The 15,681-nt window shown below is 40.7% G+C and overlaps 1 pseudogene; it reads left to right on the forward strand.

The window, feature by feature from the left end:
- The first annotated feature begins 2,067 nt into the window (after window positions 1–2,067).
- Window positions 2,068–15,681, forward strand: part of LOC101413215 (dolichyl-diphosphooligosaccharide--protein glycosyltransferase subunit 1-like) — a 41,060-nt pseudogene continuing 27,446 nt past the window's right edge.

Consider the following 15,681-nt stretch of genomic DNA (forward strand, 5'->3'; position numbering starts at 1 on the left):
GGTTGGAGCGAGGTGCCGGGCCTAGCTGAGAGCACTCGCGGACAAAATGGCCGGGCTGGCCGCATCGAAAGCAGACGGAAGTGGAGGTAGATGAAACAGCCATGGCAGATGCAAAGGCAGCGGTGAGCGTTTTGACTTGCGGGTCAATGTCATGGTAGGCAAGGACCCACTCATGCAGAGCCTTGTCACGTATAGGGAGGACTACAGCCCGGAATGGCGCAAGGCATCCGTCTATGATAAGCTCTTTGGCCAGTGCAAACTGGGCATCCTCGCTGGAGATTTTTCGTTGGCAAGCTTCTAGAACACGGGCGACGAATGCTGGGAAGGTTTCATTGGGGTCTTGAAGCAATTGCGCGAGCTTGGTGGGCTGCTTGGTGGAAACTAGAGAGAATGATCGCTGGACGAGGACTTTTACCCGGTGCCAAAACCCTGGGTCGATTTCGAGATAAGAGCGAGGGTTTGCATAATTGTTGGTCCCCGTGTATGCGTCGGATGGATCCAGGACGCCGGCTTGGGCATTCTCTATTACCTGCCGGTCAACAGCCGCCTGGTAGTGAGCGTGCCATTCGATAAATTGTCCTGGCATGAGGACGGCACGGGCTAGGGAAATCCAGTCATATGGGAGAACGAGCTGGGTTCCTAGCTCCTCGAGGAGCTGTTGCGCATAAGGGCTGCTGATTCCATCCTTCTTCACAGCTTTGCGGAGGGTTTTAACTTCATCCGCTGTAAAGGGCAGCCAGGTTTGCGGCCGTTGCAGCGTGGGCTGCGGATTCAGCGGATACAGCTGGGGGGTTTGAGAAGGCGTGGCACCGGGGACAGCGGCTTGGGCAGGTGAAGGGCTATTGCCATACGGCGGCGGCAAGGGATAAGCGGAACACAGGTGAGAAAATGGCGGTCTAACAGCTTCCAGGCGACAACAAAATGGCGGCAGGACCCTTTTGGGCGCCGGCCAAGATGGCGAAGCAGCCACATCTGGTTGTGAACAAAATGGCGCGGGGGGCGCTTCCGGTTTAGCGGAAGATGGTGACCATACAGTTTCCGGGGCGGAGCCGGATGCTGACCGGACAGGAAGAGGCGGGTAGAGGCGGGAAGAGGGCATCGGTGAAGAAGAAGCCGGATGTGCGCCATCCTGGGCAAAGGTGGAGGAAGAAGGCGGAAGTTCGCCATCTTGGGGAGCGGCAGGAGCGGTCTCTGTGTGCCGCGGGGAGCTGGGACGGGGGGGCTCACGCTCGAGGGTGGCCGCAAGTTGGTCAGACAGAGAGTTAGTGTCGGCGGACTCATCGGAATCACAGTCTAGAGGCCGCTTGGGAGAAGCCTCACAAATAGTCTCGGATGGGGCGCCAAGGAGACAGGCGCGAATGGCAACGAGAACAGGTAAGAGGCCCGTTGGGAAAGAGCCTCATGCTCCATTGCGGAGGTGACTCGATCTATGAGTCGAGAGTATGTATCTGGGCTCCAGAGTTGGCAGGTGGCGAGCCATGGATTAAAAGGGAGCAAAAGGTCCCAGTATTTTTGGAGCTGCCACAGGGAAACGCGGACTCCATTGGTGTCGAGCAGGGCAGCGAGGGCCTTAACTTGTGGCACCTGACGCGATGATAGAGAGGCGCCCATGTTAAAATAGAGGCGGGACGACGGCGAGGGGTCCCTACCTGGAGAAGAGGATGAGCTGTCCGATTCACAGCAGCAGCAGCAGCAGAGAGGGGCCGGGGGAGGAGCAGCCCCACGTTGGGCGCCAAATGCCGTCGGGCTGGAGGGCTTAGCCTCGCTCAGGCCCAAGAGTCAGGGGGGGGCTCGCTCCTGCTAAACCGCCGGTGGGGGGTACTCCCGAAGGGAGCACCAGTTCTCCAGGCGTAAGGGACGCGCGGTTAGGGAAAAAACCATGGAGACCGCTTGAGCGCAAGAACAGGTCTGCTTTATTATGGAAGTGCACTAGGTTATATAAGGTTGAAAGGGAGGAGTAAGATGGAGGGAGGGCTAGCTACAGGGCAGTAGTGGACAGGCTGAAGCTGATGAACAGCCCCAAGGTAAGCAGTTACCGGGGAAGAGGGCAGATTGTACGTTGGCAATATGGGCGGGACTGGCGGGAAAGATAGTGACGGCTGGAAAGGGGAGGAGGGGTGGCGAGAGGCAGCAACAATTCAGGTCAGCCTGGCAAGCACAAGCTACTGTGCAAGGTAAACACCTTTTACTTCACTATAAATTTGAAGTGGTTGAGATGACTCTATCTTTCTCCTTCTGAAAGAAAGATGACCACCCTTTCTTTTGCCCCTCCCCACTGTTCACCCAAACACACTCTCATTCCCAACCTCTGCCTTCCTGACATTAGAATCAGGTTTGTTGCAAACAAGATGTAAATTCCACATAAATGTGAAACAGAACCCCAAAGCCCATCCTTGACAAAGGACTTTCCTAAAGAGGCAACTTTCCCAGCTGATTAGTTAGCAAGAGCACTAGCACAAAGATTTTAAAAATTTATTCAAAGACATACAACAACACTTCCACAGATGACATGAGGGAATCTAGATAGGAAAGCAGCATACCTTTGGGATCCTGCAGTGGTTTGTAAGTTGATTGGGACATCATACAAACAGCTTGTCTTGCTATAATCATCATAATGACATACATTATTTATATACATAAGCACAGGTAAAAATGAAATTAAAATACCAGTAATGAATTTCACTATGTTCTGTTTAGACTCTTCTGCTGCACTTTATAGCTTTTGAGAATGAAAGAGGAGGGCAAAGAAGTTTATTAAAATAGATGGATGATCTAAATAGGTTTCCTGATTCTAGTGAAAGAAAGTTTTCTCCCTTTCTTTACCTTTTGCCAAACGAATTGGAGCATATAAAAACCAAAGAATCACCCATATAGTGGAATATCCAGATTTAGCAAACAAAAATACAGTAAATAAATATTCACATTGAACAGACTGTTGTGTATTTTATCTTGCAACCCTACTCTGTAGGTTCTGGAGCAAGATTGCTCAGTAACCTTAGTAAATTTCTAACCTCATGAAGCCTCAATATCTTCATCTGTGGAGTGGATCAATGATAAAGCCTACCTCATAGAGCTGTTTTGAGAATTAAATAATTCATGCATATAACACCACTCAGAATGGTACTTGGCATATAGAAAATACTCCATCAACATTTATTATTTAAAGCTATGACTAATTTTTTCATCAATGACTGAAATTACTAGAATATTATTTGGAAATAAAATTCAACTAAATTTCATTTGTTATTATTTTTTAACTTTTGGAATTGCTTTTGAAGATAAAAACGAGGAGCATATAAAATTATTATACAAATATTAAACATATCTACACATCAGTTCTACATTATGGACACCTAGGGAGGATGAAAAAGAAAAAGGAAAGGGGTGGAAAACAAAGATCAGACGAAAGAATGACAGAGATGAGAAGATGTGCTTTATTTGCCCTGCACAGTGTTTAGAATTTTTATAGTTATTTCTAACATTTAAAAACTAGCAGAGTTCACACATACACACACAAGTCTGGCATCTCAGATCTCTGGTCACCATGCCTTGAGCAGCAACTGCCCTCTTTAGATGGAGCATGAGCATTCCAGTACAGCAGGGTGTATACCATCTCCTTGTGCCCAGACACTTGAGGCCTATCATGGAGCACCAAAAGTACCTACCTACTGATATTCTTACACCTGGCTGGTTTCACTCATTTCACCTGTGTGGAGCAACAGTGGGATCTAGGTGTAGTTTAGGGAGATATTATTCCTCCAAATAAGCAAACGACTTAAGTAAAGAAATGGTGAGCTTGGTGAGCTTAAACAACTTTTTGCAAGTCACCTAGGCCAATAGACTTTATATGTTTTGCCAAAGGACCTCCCAAAGCAATTTTGAAAAACTGTTCCTTTTGTACTTTTTTATGTTGAAATTTAAAATTTTTCATTATATGTTTAAATAGTTGATAAAATTTTTAGCATAATGCAAGTACTGAAATTTTAAAATAAGACTCTTACATCATTCCATTAAAGGTCCCTGATGGACTCTAAATATGACTGTATTTTTTAACATTTCATGCTGAAATAATTTTAGATTTACAGAAGAGATGCAAAGATTTTATGGAAAGTTCCCATATGCCCTTCCTCTAGCTTCCCCTAATGTTAACAGCTGACATAACTATGGTTATGTAAGATAATATAATTATCAAAACTAAAAAATTAACATTTCTATAATGTATTAACTAATACTAATAACCATAGACTAATTTGGATTTCCCCTGGTCTTCCCTGAATGGTCTTCCCTGAATGTCATTGTTCAGTTCCAGGGTATCATAGTGCATTTAGTTTATGACTCTTTAGACTCCTCCAATCAGTGACAGTTCCTCAGACTTTCCTTGTCTTTCATAATGTTGGCACTTTTGAGTACTTGTCAGGAATTTCATAGAATGGCCCTCAATTTGGGTTCACATGATGTTTTCTCATGTGTTAGAAAGAAATCTTCTTCTGGAAGAAAATAAGGCTCACCTGATTGTGGAGAAGAAAAGAATTTATTCTCAATCTTGCAAGAAGGGGCGCACAACCAGAAAACATGGCCGGTGCCCTGAACAAAGAAAAATGACTATTTATATCCCTAAGCGTAGCACAAAGCCCTTCCTCTGTTTCTCCATAGATTGGATACTTCAGAAGTTACAGCCTATCTGAGAAGATCTAACTTTCCCGTGCAAAATTTGTGATTAACCGCTTCCCCCATCACATTCCAACCATTTCAGTTTTTACCTGCTCCCCTTTGTCAAATAAGGAATGGAATTTAGTGCTGAATTGATATTGACTTTGCTCTTTCTTGGGCATCTTTTTTATTGCTTATAGGACTGGCTTAAGCTGGTTTCCTTTGTTGCTGTTTAACCCGGGAGTGGGAGACTGAGGCAGTAGGCTGCCAGGTTACATTAATCAATATTTTCTTCCTTTATGTGAAAACTAAATTAATCTTTGTTTCTTGCATCATGATAAGACAGAGGACCATGTATTTTCGGGAAAGAATAATAGAGATGAGTTGCCTTTCTCAGTGTATTATATGATATCAATGTTTTCTTTTTTTTTTGAAAACTAAGTAAAATACATGCTTTATTCACCACTATGTAGTTATCTTGACTTACAACCATTTTTAAAACACAAAACTACATAGTAAACTGTGAAAAGACTATCTTGATTAGTTTTTTTAATCAATTTTATTGATACATATTAATAAAACATACAATTCATCGAGGGTGTACAATCAATGGTATTTGCTATAATCATATAGTTGTGCATTCATCACTTCAATCGGTATTAGAGTATTTTCATTACTTGTTTATAATAATAATAATAAATAAAAAACCAGACAAACAAATAAACAAGAGAATTCCTCACTTCTCAATCTCTCTATGCTTCCCCCAATGTATACAGCTGCTGTTTCTGGCTTTTTATCCAAAGTGTATAATCAATGGCTCTTTTTTTTTAGGTTTTTTATCTTCCTTTTTTTTTCAAAGATGCATAGATCACACAAAATGTTATATTAAAAAACATGAGGTTCCCATAGACCCCATTCCCCAAATCCCCCACTCTTCCCACATCAACAACTTCTTCCTTTAGTGTGGTACATTCATTGCATTTGGTGAAACATTTTGGAGCACTGCTACACAGCATGGATTATAGTTTACATTGTAGTTTACACTCTCCCCCAGTCCATTCAGTGGGTTATGGCAGGATATATAATGTCCTGCATCTGTCCCTGCAATATAATTCAGGACAACTCCAAGTCCCAAAAATGCCACCATATCACATCTCTTTTTCCATCTCCCTGCCTTCAGCAACTCTCGTGTCAATGACTTTTACTATAATCAATATGTTGTACATTCATCATCTTAAACATTTTAGAACAATTTCACTACTCTGAAAAGAAAGACTCCAAATCCCTTAGCATTCCTTCCTCAGACCTACATAACAACTAATCTCCTCTCATCTTTATGAATCAATTTATATTTACATTTTATATAAATGCAATTATACAATATGTAGTACTCTGTTTCTGGTCCCCTTCGCTTAGTATAATGGGATTTTTTTTTGCCTGATATCAACATTGCATAGCATTAACTTACATTTGTTCAGCTTCAAGGAAAAATGGCCTTATAAATGCAATTCTACCCATATTCATATTTCACATAATGTATTCATAGTTCACATAATACATTTAGTTTATAACAGGACAATTGTACAGTATTTTTCCTTTTGTGTCTGTCTTGCTATACTCAATGTAAAGTCCTCCAGGTTCATCCTGTTGTCAAGTTTCACAACTTCCTTTCTTCTTATCACTGCATAATATTCTATTGCGTGTATACTCCACAATTTGTTTATCCATTCTTCAGTTAATGGACACCTGGGTTGTTCCCAACTTTTGGCTATTGTGATGTTATGAACATCAGTATGCAGATATCTATTCACGTCACTGCCCTCAGTTCTTCTGGTGTTACTTCATCCCTTGGTTAAGTTGGGATCTACCAGCTTTCTCCACTCTAAATTAGTTACTAATTTTCCTTTCTAATTGATAAATATGTACTTTGTGGGAGATATTCAAGTGTGGGGAAAAGAGTTTAAATTGTATTTGAACTTTGTATGACCTGTTCCTTATTGAAGATGTTGCAGTTGTTTCCTATTATTGTAGATGATATTGCAGTTCTGATAGCAAAACAGCTGCTTGGTAGTTTCCAACAAATATGATGTGGAAACTAGGATTGAGGCTCTTAGTTCCAGAAGCTGTGAGTCCCCTGGTCCCACCTTTATTTCCTCTCTTATGTGTCTCTCTCTCTGTCTTTTATTTCACAAAGTTCTGTGTCACCTTCCCTTTGAACCAACCTATTGCTGAGCTGATCTCAGGAACTGGCACCCAACGTGGGGCCCAAAGGGAAGCAGCAACTGGTGCCCAATGTGGGGCTCAAAGGGAATAAGGCTCACAGCAACTGGTGCCCAAACAGGAACCTGAAGGGAAGAAGGTTCTTAGCAACTGACACCCAGTGACCCAAAGGGAAGAAGGATCGCCTTGAGTGAAACTAAAGTTTGTGTAACAGCAAAGAGTCCCAAGTGGTTTGGAAAGTCTTTGAAGTCCTCAAGGATTTGCTTGTATTTCCCCAGGAAATGGAGAATGTCCTGTGTGGGTACCAGCTCATTGGATAAAGCCATACCATGAATGCCAAGAGATGGCAAAAGTTCCTGTGGAACCCACAACCTCTGATCATGCAGATGGAGAAACAGATGCTGGAAACTGCATGGCTGAGTCTCATTCCAAAGACTAGAATGGCTTTAGATAAAAGTATTAAAACTACAGAACTTGTTCAAGCATGGCATCATAAAGCAAGTATGGCTTGGGGACAGAAAGATATTAAGAAAAAAATTGAGAGGAGGAAAACTAGAAAAGAAATATTGAATTATAAAAGGAAGCAATGAAGAAATTATAGATTAATAGATTTGGAACTTCTTTTGTGTTTGTTTGTTCAAAGTCAGTGTGTGTTTTGTAATTGTTTCAGTATGTGTGAAAAAGAAAGAGAAAGAAAAAAGGAAGGAAAAAAGAAAAAAAGGGAAGGAAAAAAGAAAAAAGAGAGACAGAAAGAAAAAGGAACAAAGAAAGAAAGAGAGGAAGGAAAAAAGAATGTAAGAGAGAAAAAGGAAAAGAGAGAGAAAGAAAAAGGAAGAAAAAAATAAAGAGAAAGAAAGAAGAAAAAAGAGAAAGAATGAAAAAGGAAGAAATAAAGAGAAAAAATGAAGAGAAAGAAAAAGGAAGGAAAAAAGAGAAAAAAGAAGGAAAAATGAAAGAAAGAAAAGGAAGAAATAAAGAGAGAAAAAGACAGAAAAAGGAAGAAAGAGAAAGAAAGAGAGAGAGAAAGGAAGGAAAAAAAGAAAGAATTGTCAGTGTATATTTTGATACCTCTGGATGGTGATATAATTTGATAAATAAAAGGTTCTGAAAGAGCTCTATTCAAATGATCAAAAAATTAAATAAGCACTTATATTATTGCTTAAGGTTAAAATGTTAATGAGATCTCTATAATAATAAAAATTGTAAAGTTTGATTAATAAGAATTACTATAAGTCTCTTCATAAAAGATAGTTCTTGCTTAAATTGAAATGAATAATTTATTTTTCTTCATAGGATAAAATGAAAGATGTAAAAGTTAAGTGAATATTGAAAAAATTAAAAAGTTTGTGGGAATGCTAACTGAAATTTAATAGGGTGTATTATGTCCTAAAATAAAATGGCTAGTTTTATAAAATCAGAAATGGGGATATGTGGGACAGAACTAGTATGCATATAGGAAGTTGTAAAAGTATTGTGGTAGTACTCAGTGAGATAATGTGTTTTGTAAAGTAAAACAAACCTGAATGAATACAAAAAGTGCAAAAACTGTGTGAAAAGGTCAACAATGGACTTTTGCATCTCTTCCTCAAGGCTTTCTTGCCCTGACCTGAAGGCAATGAATCTGCATAGAAGAAACCTGTGGCAGTGACCCTACCAAAAACATCAGAGACTATGGTATTTTAAGGGCCTGGAATGGGCAAACAATTGGGACAAGCTGTAAGGTCCCTGCTACTCTATCAAATTATTAAATGTTGTTTGGTTGGATTAGACAAAACTATACTCTCTGCTATAAATGATAAAGTACATTGTTTTCTCATGTTAATAGAATCTGTAATATTGTTGGAATATTAAAAATCTTTTATCCCTCACTGAGAGGTTTTAATTAGGAAAGGTCCCTCATGGGAGTAGGAGGACTCCAGCAACCTGCTTTAAAAAATAAAAAAAAGAGGGAGAAGGTGAATATTGACTTAGCCTGTGAATTGGATGTGGCCCCAGGTCCAGTGAAGATGCTAAGAACACTATACAAACTGGGGAAAATGAGATCATTTTTTATCAAGTATTGGCCTATATAGCCTTGCTGGTTGGGAATATTAAACCCATGAGAAATGAATGTCTATTTATTAAATGGCTGCTAGTTGGAAGTCTTATTGTTTGTTGTTACAGTTATGGATTATGTATAAAATACTTGAATACTAATCAGAACTTTAATTATGTAATGCATTGTATACTTAAGTGGTTTGATGAACTGTAAGTGATATATAAATGTATCTTTTTGAATGGATATGTAAATCTCTTGTTTTTTTTTAAAATTATTTATTTATTTTTTAATTACATTATGAAAAATATGAGGTCCCATTCAACCCCACCGCCCCCGCCCCCCACTCCCCCCACAGCAACACTCTCTCCCATCATCATGACACATCCATTGCACCTGGTAAGTTCATCTCTGAGCATCACTGCACCCCATAGTCAATGGTCCACATCATAGCCCAGACTCTCTCACGTTCCATCCAGTGGGCCCTGGGGGGATCTATAATGTCCCGTAATTGTCCGTGAAGCACTATCCAGGACAACTCCATGTCCCGAAAACGCCTCCACATCTCATCTCTTCCTCCCATTCCCCACACCCAGCAGCCACCATGGCTACCGTTCCCACACCCATTCCACATTTTCTCTGTGGACATTGGATTGGTTGTGTCCATTGCACATCTATGTCAAGTGAGGGCTTAGATTCCATATGGGTACTGGATGCACTCCTCCCGCTTCCAGTTGTAGACACTCTAGGCTCCATGTTGTGGTGGTTGACTTTCTTCAACTCCATGTTAGCTGAGTGGAGTAAGTCCAATAAATCAAAGTGTAGGAGCTGAAGTCTGTTGAGGCTCTGGGCCTGGGTGTCATATTATCAGTCCAGAGATTCAAATCCCCTACATATATCTTAAACCCAGCACCGACTACAATTCCAATAAAGTAGCATGCAAGTCTTGTGAAAAGAGATCCCCTCTGAGTCCAATTCCATCACGCAGAAACACCAGCTCCAAAGAAGGGCTATCTGTCATGGCAGTGAACCCCTTATGCCATGACCATAGAACCCGTGGGTCTCTTTATCCCTCAAAAGAACCAATACCTGGGGTTGTATCTACCTTATCTGTCTCTTAGACTCTGTTCAGTTGTACATAGGGGTATTCCTTCTGACAACCTCCAGACTCTTTTTTAGAGACTCACAGCCTTATAATCTCATTTCTCCTTTCCATTTCCCCCTTACATTAGGTCAAACAGCTTCCCGAAGTCATGTCATTATATGTAGACAGGTATATTCTGCTGTTCCGCATTGAATCTTTAATTCAAGGTCATTTTCTAGTTGCTTCTTCAGCTGGTATGTGGTAGTGATCCCTCGGTGCCAGGGAGGCTCATCCCCAGGTGTCATGTCCCACGCTGGGGGGAATGCATCGCATCTACACGCTGAGTTTGGCTGTGAGAGTGGCCACATTTGAGTAACATGCAGGCTGTCAGGAGGAAACCCCCAGGCACAATGCTACTCTAGGCCTTGTTCTTATTGCAGGTGTATAGGCTCAAAAGTGTAACCATTAGTATCACGAGCCCACTGTTGGGCCCTCCTTCCTTCCTGGTTCTTGCCGTTGCACCTGGAGGATTGCCGCTGCTCTCCCAGGGCCCACAACAGTGACCCCCCGGCCAGGAGCCCAGTACCCCCCCAGCTGTTGTTTTTGTTTCCACTATGAGTATATATAGACATTACCATATACCCTGGGCATATGCCCTGTATAACTCCCTGTCAACCATATATATCCTGTCAATAACATCCCATATCAGTATTCCTCCGCTGCCATTATTGAACCACTCTGTGATCCAAAACTTCCCGTAAAGTGAATCCCAACATAATGTCAGCTTCAGAAGAGTCTTAGATCACCGAAATTCATATATACAATATACAGTATTTCCCCAGATCCACCATAAAACCTTTTCCCTTGCACAGCAATAATCTTTTAACTTATTCATATCATATTTCCTGAAACTGATGTACAGATTCCAACACTATAGTTTTCAAACAAGGTGACATTTGTGCTTACTATGTGGTCCATATTTTAGGCTGTACAGTTTTCTAAATTTTTTAGTTATCCTATGTTTTGTCTTATGGTTTTCATTATTAGTCTGTCGTCCCCTATATGTTTTTGGTGTAATATTAGCTGTTTTATATTCATCCTCGTGTACTCTCACATAACTCCTCTTTTGCCCCCTTATTTACCTTTGTTCCATCCATTCCACATCCATTTACCCCTCCCCTTAGGGCCCACAACGCCTGCCAATCTAATACCCTGGGAGCCGTCCTTTCTCACGAGAGATACAGTTCTCTCTATTCAACAGCATTAGTCTTCCCCAGGATATGGGTCCACCCCACCCAATGGTAGAACCCACCTTGGCAAAATGAGCCTTCAGCTATTCCCTCCGGAGTCCGTCACGCATCAGACCATACCCCCTGAGCGTCCTAACCAGGTAACCCTCCTACTTATACTTTGATACGTTTTATTCAACATTTAGTTCTCAATGAACTTCTGACACTCTCCCATATTCGTATGTTGCCCCTCCCTCCCACCTATTTCTTGGACAATATTACCCCTCTTCCCATCCCCAGCCCCCCTCAAACCCAGAAAACCCCACCCGAAGGTAACCCCTTGCCCCCATTTTGTCCCTTCTTTGTGCTCATACTTACCGCCAGGTCATCACAGATTCCACCCCTGCAGACATTAACTCACATCCTTCCTCCACCCCCCGATTTCCTGTAAGCCACTTTTCCAGACTCTAGCTCTCTGAGGCAGTTAACTTATTTCATATCATTGAGGTCATATAGTATTTGTCCTTCAATGCCTGAGTTGCTTCACTCAACATAAGATTCTCAAGGTTCATCCATGTTATCACGTGCGATTGTAGTGTATTGGTTCTTACAGCTGAGTAGTATTCCATTGTGTGTATATACCACATTTTATTGATCAACTCATCTGTTGATGGACATTTGGATTGATTCCAACTTTTGGCGATAGTGAACAATGCTGCTATGAACATTGGTGTACATATATTGGTTTGTGTCCTTGTTTTCAGATCTGATGGGTATATACCCAGCAGTGGTATTGCTGGGTCATATGGCAAATCTATGGATAATTTTTTGAAAAACCGCCAAACTGTCCTCCAGAATGGTTGGATCCTTCTGCATTCCCACCAGCAATGGATGAGTGTTCCCCTTTCTTCACATCCTCTCCAGCATTTGTATTCTACTGTTTTTTTCATGGCTGCCAATCTTATGGGAGTAAGATGGTATCTCATTGTAGTTTTGATTTGCATTTCCCTGATTGCTAGAGATTTGGAGCATTTTTTCATGTGCTTTCTAGCCATTTGTATTTCTTCTTTGGAGAAGTGTCTGTTTAAGTCTTTTTCCCATTTTTTAAATGGGTTGTTTATCTTTTTGTTTTCAAGATATATGAGTTCTTTATATATGCAAGATATAAGTCTCTTATCAGATATATGGTTGCCAAATATTTTCTCCCATTGTGTGGGTTCCCTTTTTACTTTCTTGACAAACTCCTTTGAGGTGCAGAAGGCTTTAATTTTGAGGTAGTCCCATTTATCTATTTGTTCTTTTGCTGCTCGTGCTTTTGGTGTGATATTCATGAAGCCATTTCCTATTACAAGGTCCTGTAGATGTTTCCCTACACTGCTTTCTAAGGTCTTTATGGTCTTGGCTCTTATATTTAGGTCTTTGATCCATCTTGAGTTGATCTTTGTATAAGGTGTGAGATGGTAATCCTCTTTCATTCTTCTACATATGACTATCCAGTTCTCCAGGCACCATTTGTTGAATAGGCCATTCTCTCCCAGTTGAGAGGGTTTGGTGGCTTTATCGAATATTATATGGCTATATACATGAGGTTCTATATCTGAACTTTCAATTCGATTCCATTGGTCTGTGTGTCTCTCCTTATGCCAGTACCATGCTGTTTTCACTACTGTAGCTTTGTAGTATGTTTTGAAGTCAGGAAGTGTGATTCCTCCTATTTCGTTTTTCTTTTTCAATATGTCTTTGGCTATTCGGGGCCTCTTTCTATTCCAAATAAATTTCATAGTTAGTTTTTCTAGTTCCTTAAAGAAGGCTGTGTTGATTTTTATTGGGATTGCATTGAATGTGTAGATCAGTTTTGGTAGGATAGACATATTAATAATATTCAGTCTTCCTATCCATGAACAGGGAATATTCTTCCATTTATTTAGGTCTTCTTTGATTTCCTTGAACAATCTTGTATAGTTCTCGATGTATAAGTTTTTTACCTCTTTAGTTAATTTATTCCTAAGTATTTGATTTTTTTATTTACTATTGTGAATGGTATTTGTTTCTTGATTTCTTCCTGATCTTGCTCATTATTGGTGTATAGAAATGCTACTGATTTTTGCGCATTGATCTTATAACCTGCAACTTTACTAAACTCATTTATGTGTTCTAGGAGCTTTGTTGTAGATCTCTCAGGGTTTTCTATATATAGGATCATGTCATCTGCAAATAATGAAATTTTGACTTCTTCCCTTCCAATATGAATGCCTTTTATATCTGGTTCTTGTCTCAGTGCTCGAGCAAGTACTTCCAAGACAATGTTAAATAGGAGCGGAGACAATGGGCATCCTTGTCTTGTTCCTGAGTTTAGAGGGAAGGATTTCAGGATTTCGCCATTATAAACAATGTTGGCTTTCGGTTTTTCATATATACTCTTTATCATGTTCAAAAAGTTTCCTTGTATTCCGATCTTTTGGAGTGTTTTTATCAGGAAGGGGTGCTGTATTTTGTCAAATGCCTTTTCTGCATCTATAGATATAATCATGTGGTTTTTTTCTCTCAATCTGTTTATATGGTGTATTACATTGATTGATTTTCTTATGTTGAACCATCCTTGCATACCTGGAATAAATCCCACTTGGTCATGGTGTATAATTTGTTTAATGTGTTGTTGAATACGATTAGCAAGTATTTTGTTAAGTATTTTTGCGTCTAGGTTCATTAGAGAAATTGAGAAATTGGTCTGTAATTTTCCTTTCTTGTGGTGTCTTTGTTTGGCTTTGGTACTAGGGTAATGTTGGCATCATAGAAGGAATTAGGCAGTGTTCCTTCTGTTTCGATTTTTTGGAATAGTTTCAACAGGATTGGTGTTAGTTCTTTCTGGAATGTTTTGTAGAATTCACCTGTGAAGCCATCTGGCCCTGGGCTCTTCTTAGTTGGGAGATTTTTAATGACTGATTCTATCTCTTTGCTTGTGATTGGTTTGTTAAGATAATCAATTTCTTCTTTCTTCAGTATGGGCTGCTTATGTGTTTCTAGGAATTTGTCCATTTCCTCTAAATTGTCATTTTTGTTGGAATATAGTTTTTCAAAGTATCCTCTTATGATAGTCTTTATTTCTGTGGGGTCAGTGGTGATATCACCTTTCTCATTTCTTATTTTGTGTATTTGCATCTTTTCTCTTTTTTTCTTTGTTAGTCTCGCTAAAGGTTTGTCAATTTTGTTGATCTTCTCAAAAAACCAGCTCTTGGTCTTGTTTATTTTTTCAAGTGCTTTCTTATTTTCTATTTCATTTAGTTCTGCTCTTATCTTTGTTATTTCCTTCCTTCTTCTTCCTGTTGGGTTACTTTGTTGTTGTTTTTCTAATTCCGTCAAAAGTGCAGTTAGTTCTCCAATTTTTGCTCTTTCTTCTTTTTTGATATATGAATTTATGGCTATAAATTTCCCTCTCAGTACCGCTTTTGCTGCATCCCATAAATTTTGGTATGTTGTGTTATCATTATCATTTGTTTCAAGGTCGTCATTGATTTCTTTTGAGATTTCCTCTTTGACCCACTGTTTTTCTAAGAGTGTGCTGTTTAATTTCCAAATTGTCGTGTGGAGTCTGGGTCTCTGTCCCTTGCAAATTTCCAGCTTCACTCCACTGTGGTCAGAGATATTGTTTTGTATGATTTCGATCTTTCTGAATTCATTAAGCCTTTCTTTGTGGCCTAGCATATGGTCAATCTTGGAGAATGTTCCATGTGTGCTTGAGAAAAATGTATATCCTGCTGTGTTTGGGTGTAATGATCTATATATGTCTATTAGATCCAGCTCTTCTAATATACTGTTCAAATGTTTTGTTTCTTTAGTGATTCTCTTTTGAGATGTTCTGTCCAGAGTTGATAGTGGTGTATTAAAATCCCCCACTATAATTGTAGATGCATCTATTCTTTCACTTAATTTTTCCAGCGTTTGCCTCACATATTTAGAGGCACCCTTGTTAGGTGCGGCTGGGGCGGCTTGCACCCCGACGCTGACGGGGGGGTTTGGAGGGGTCAGCTGGCTGCAAAGGCGTCTGAGGCTGTGGCAGACAGCCTCAGAGGGGCTCTCAGGCGTGGAGGACGCGCGGCGAGGGGAGAAAGAATGCCGCGGAGACTAGGTCTGGTACGCAAGTCCGGTTTATTGCGGAAGGGGACATAGCTTTATAGGGTTAGGGACTGCGTGGAAGGATTTGATAGGTGCGGGCGGGTACTGCTTCCTGATAGGTGATTGTAAGTGGTTGCTAGGCAGAGGGCTGGCGGAGAGGTTTGGAATAGGAGAGGGGAAAGGGGGAGTGAGAGCTGGCCGGATGTTGGGCTAGGCGGGAGATAAAAAGGGGGAGGGCAGCACCGGCCAGCCGTTAGCAGCAAAGGCCTAGTCAGGCATGGTCACCTTATCTAGGCCCAGTGGGCAGAGGCGGTATCACTTCTTGCCGCACCGTTTGCTACTGTGGCAAG

Source organism: Dasypus novemcinctus, chromosome 5 (genome assembly GCF_030445035.2).
Source record: "Dasypus novemcinctus isolate mDasNov1 chromosome 5, mDasNov1.1.hap2, whole genome shotgun sequence".
NCBI lineage: Eukaryota > Metazoa > Chordata > Mammalia > Cingulata > Dasypodidae > Dasypus > Dasypus novemcinctus.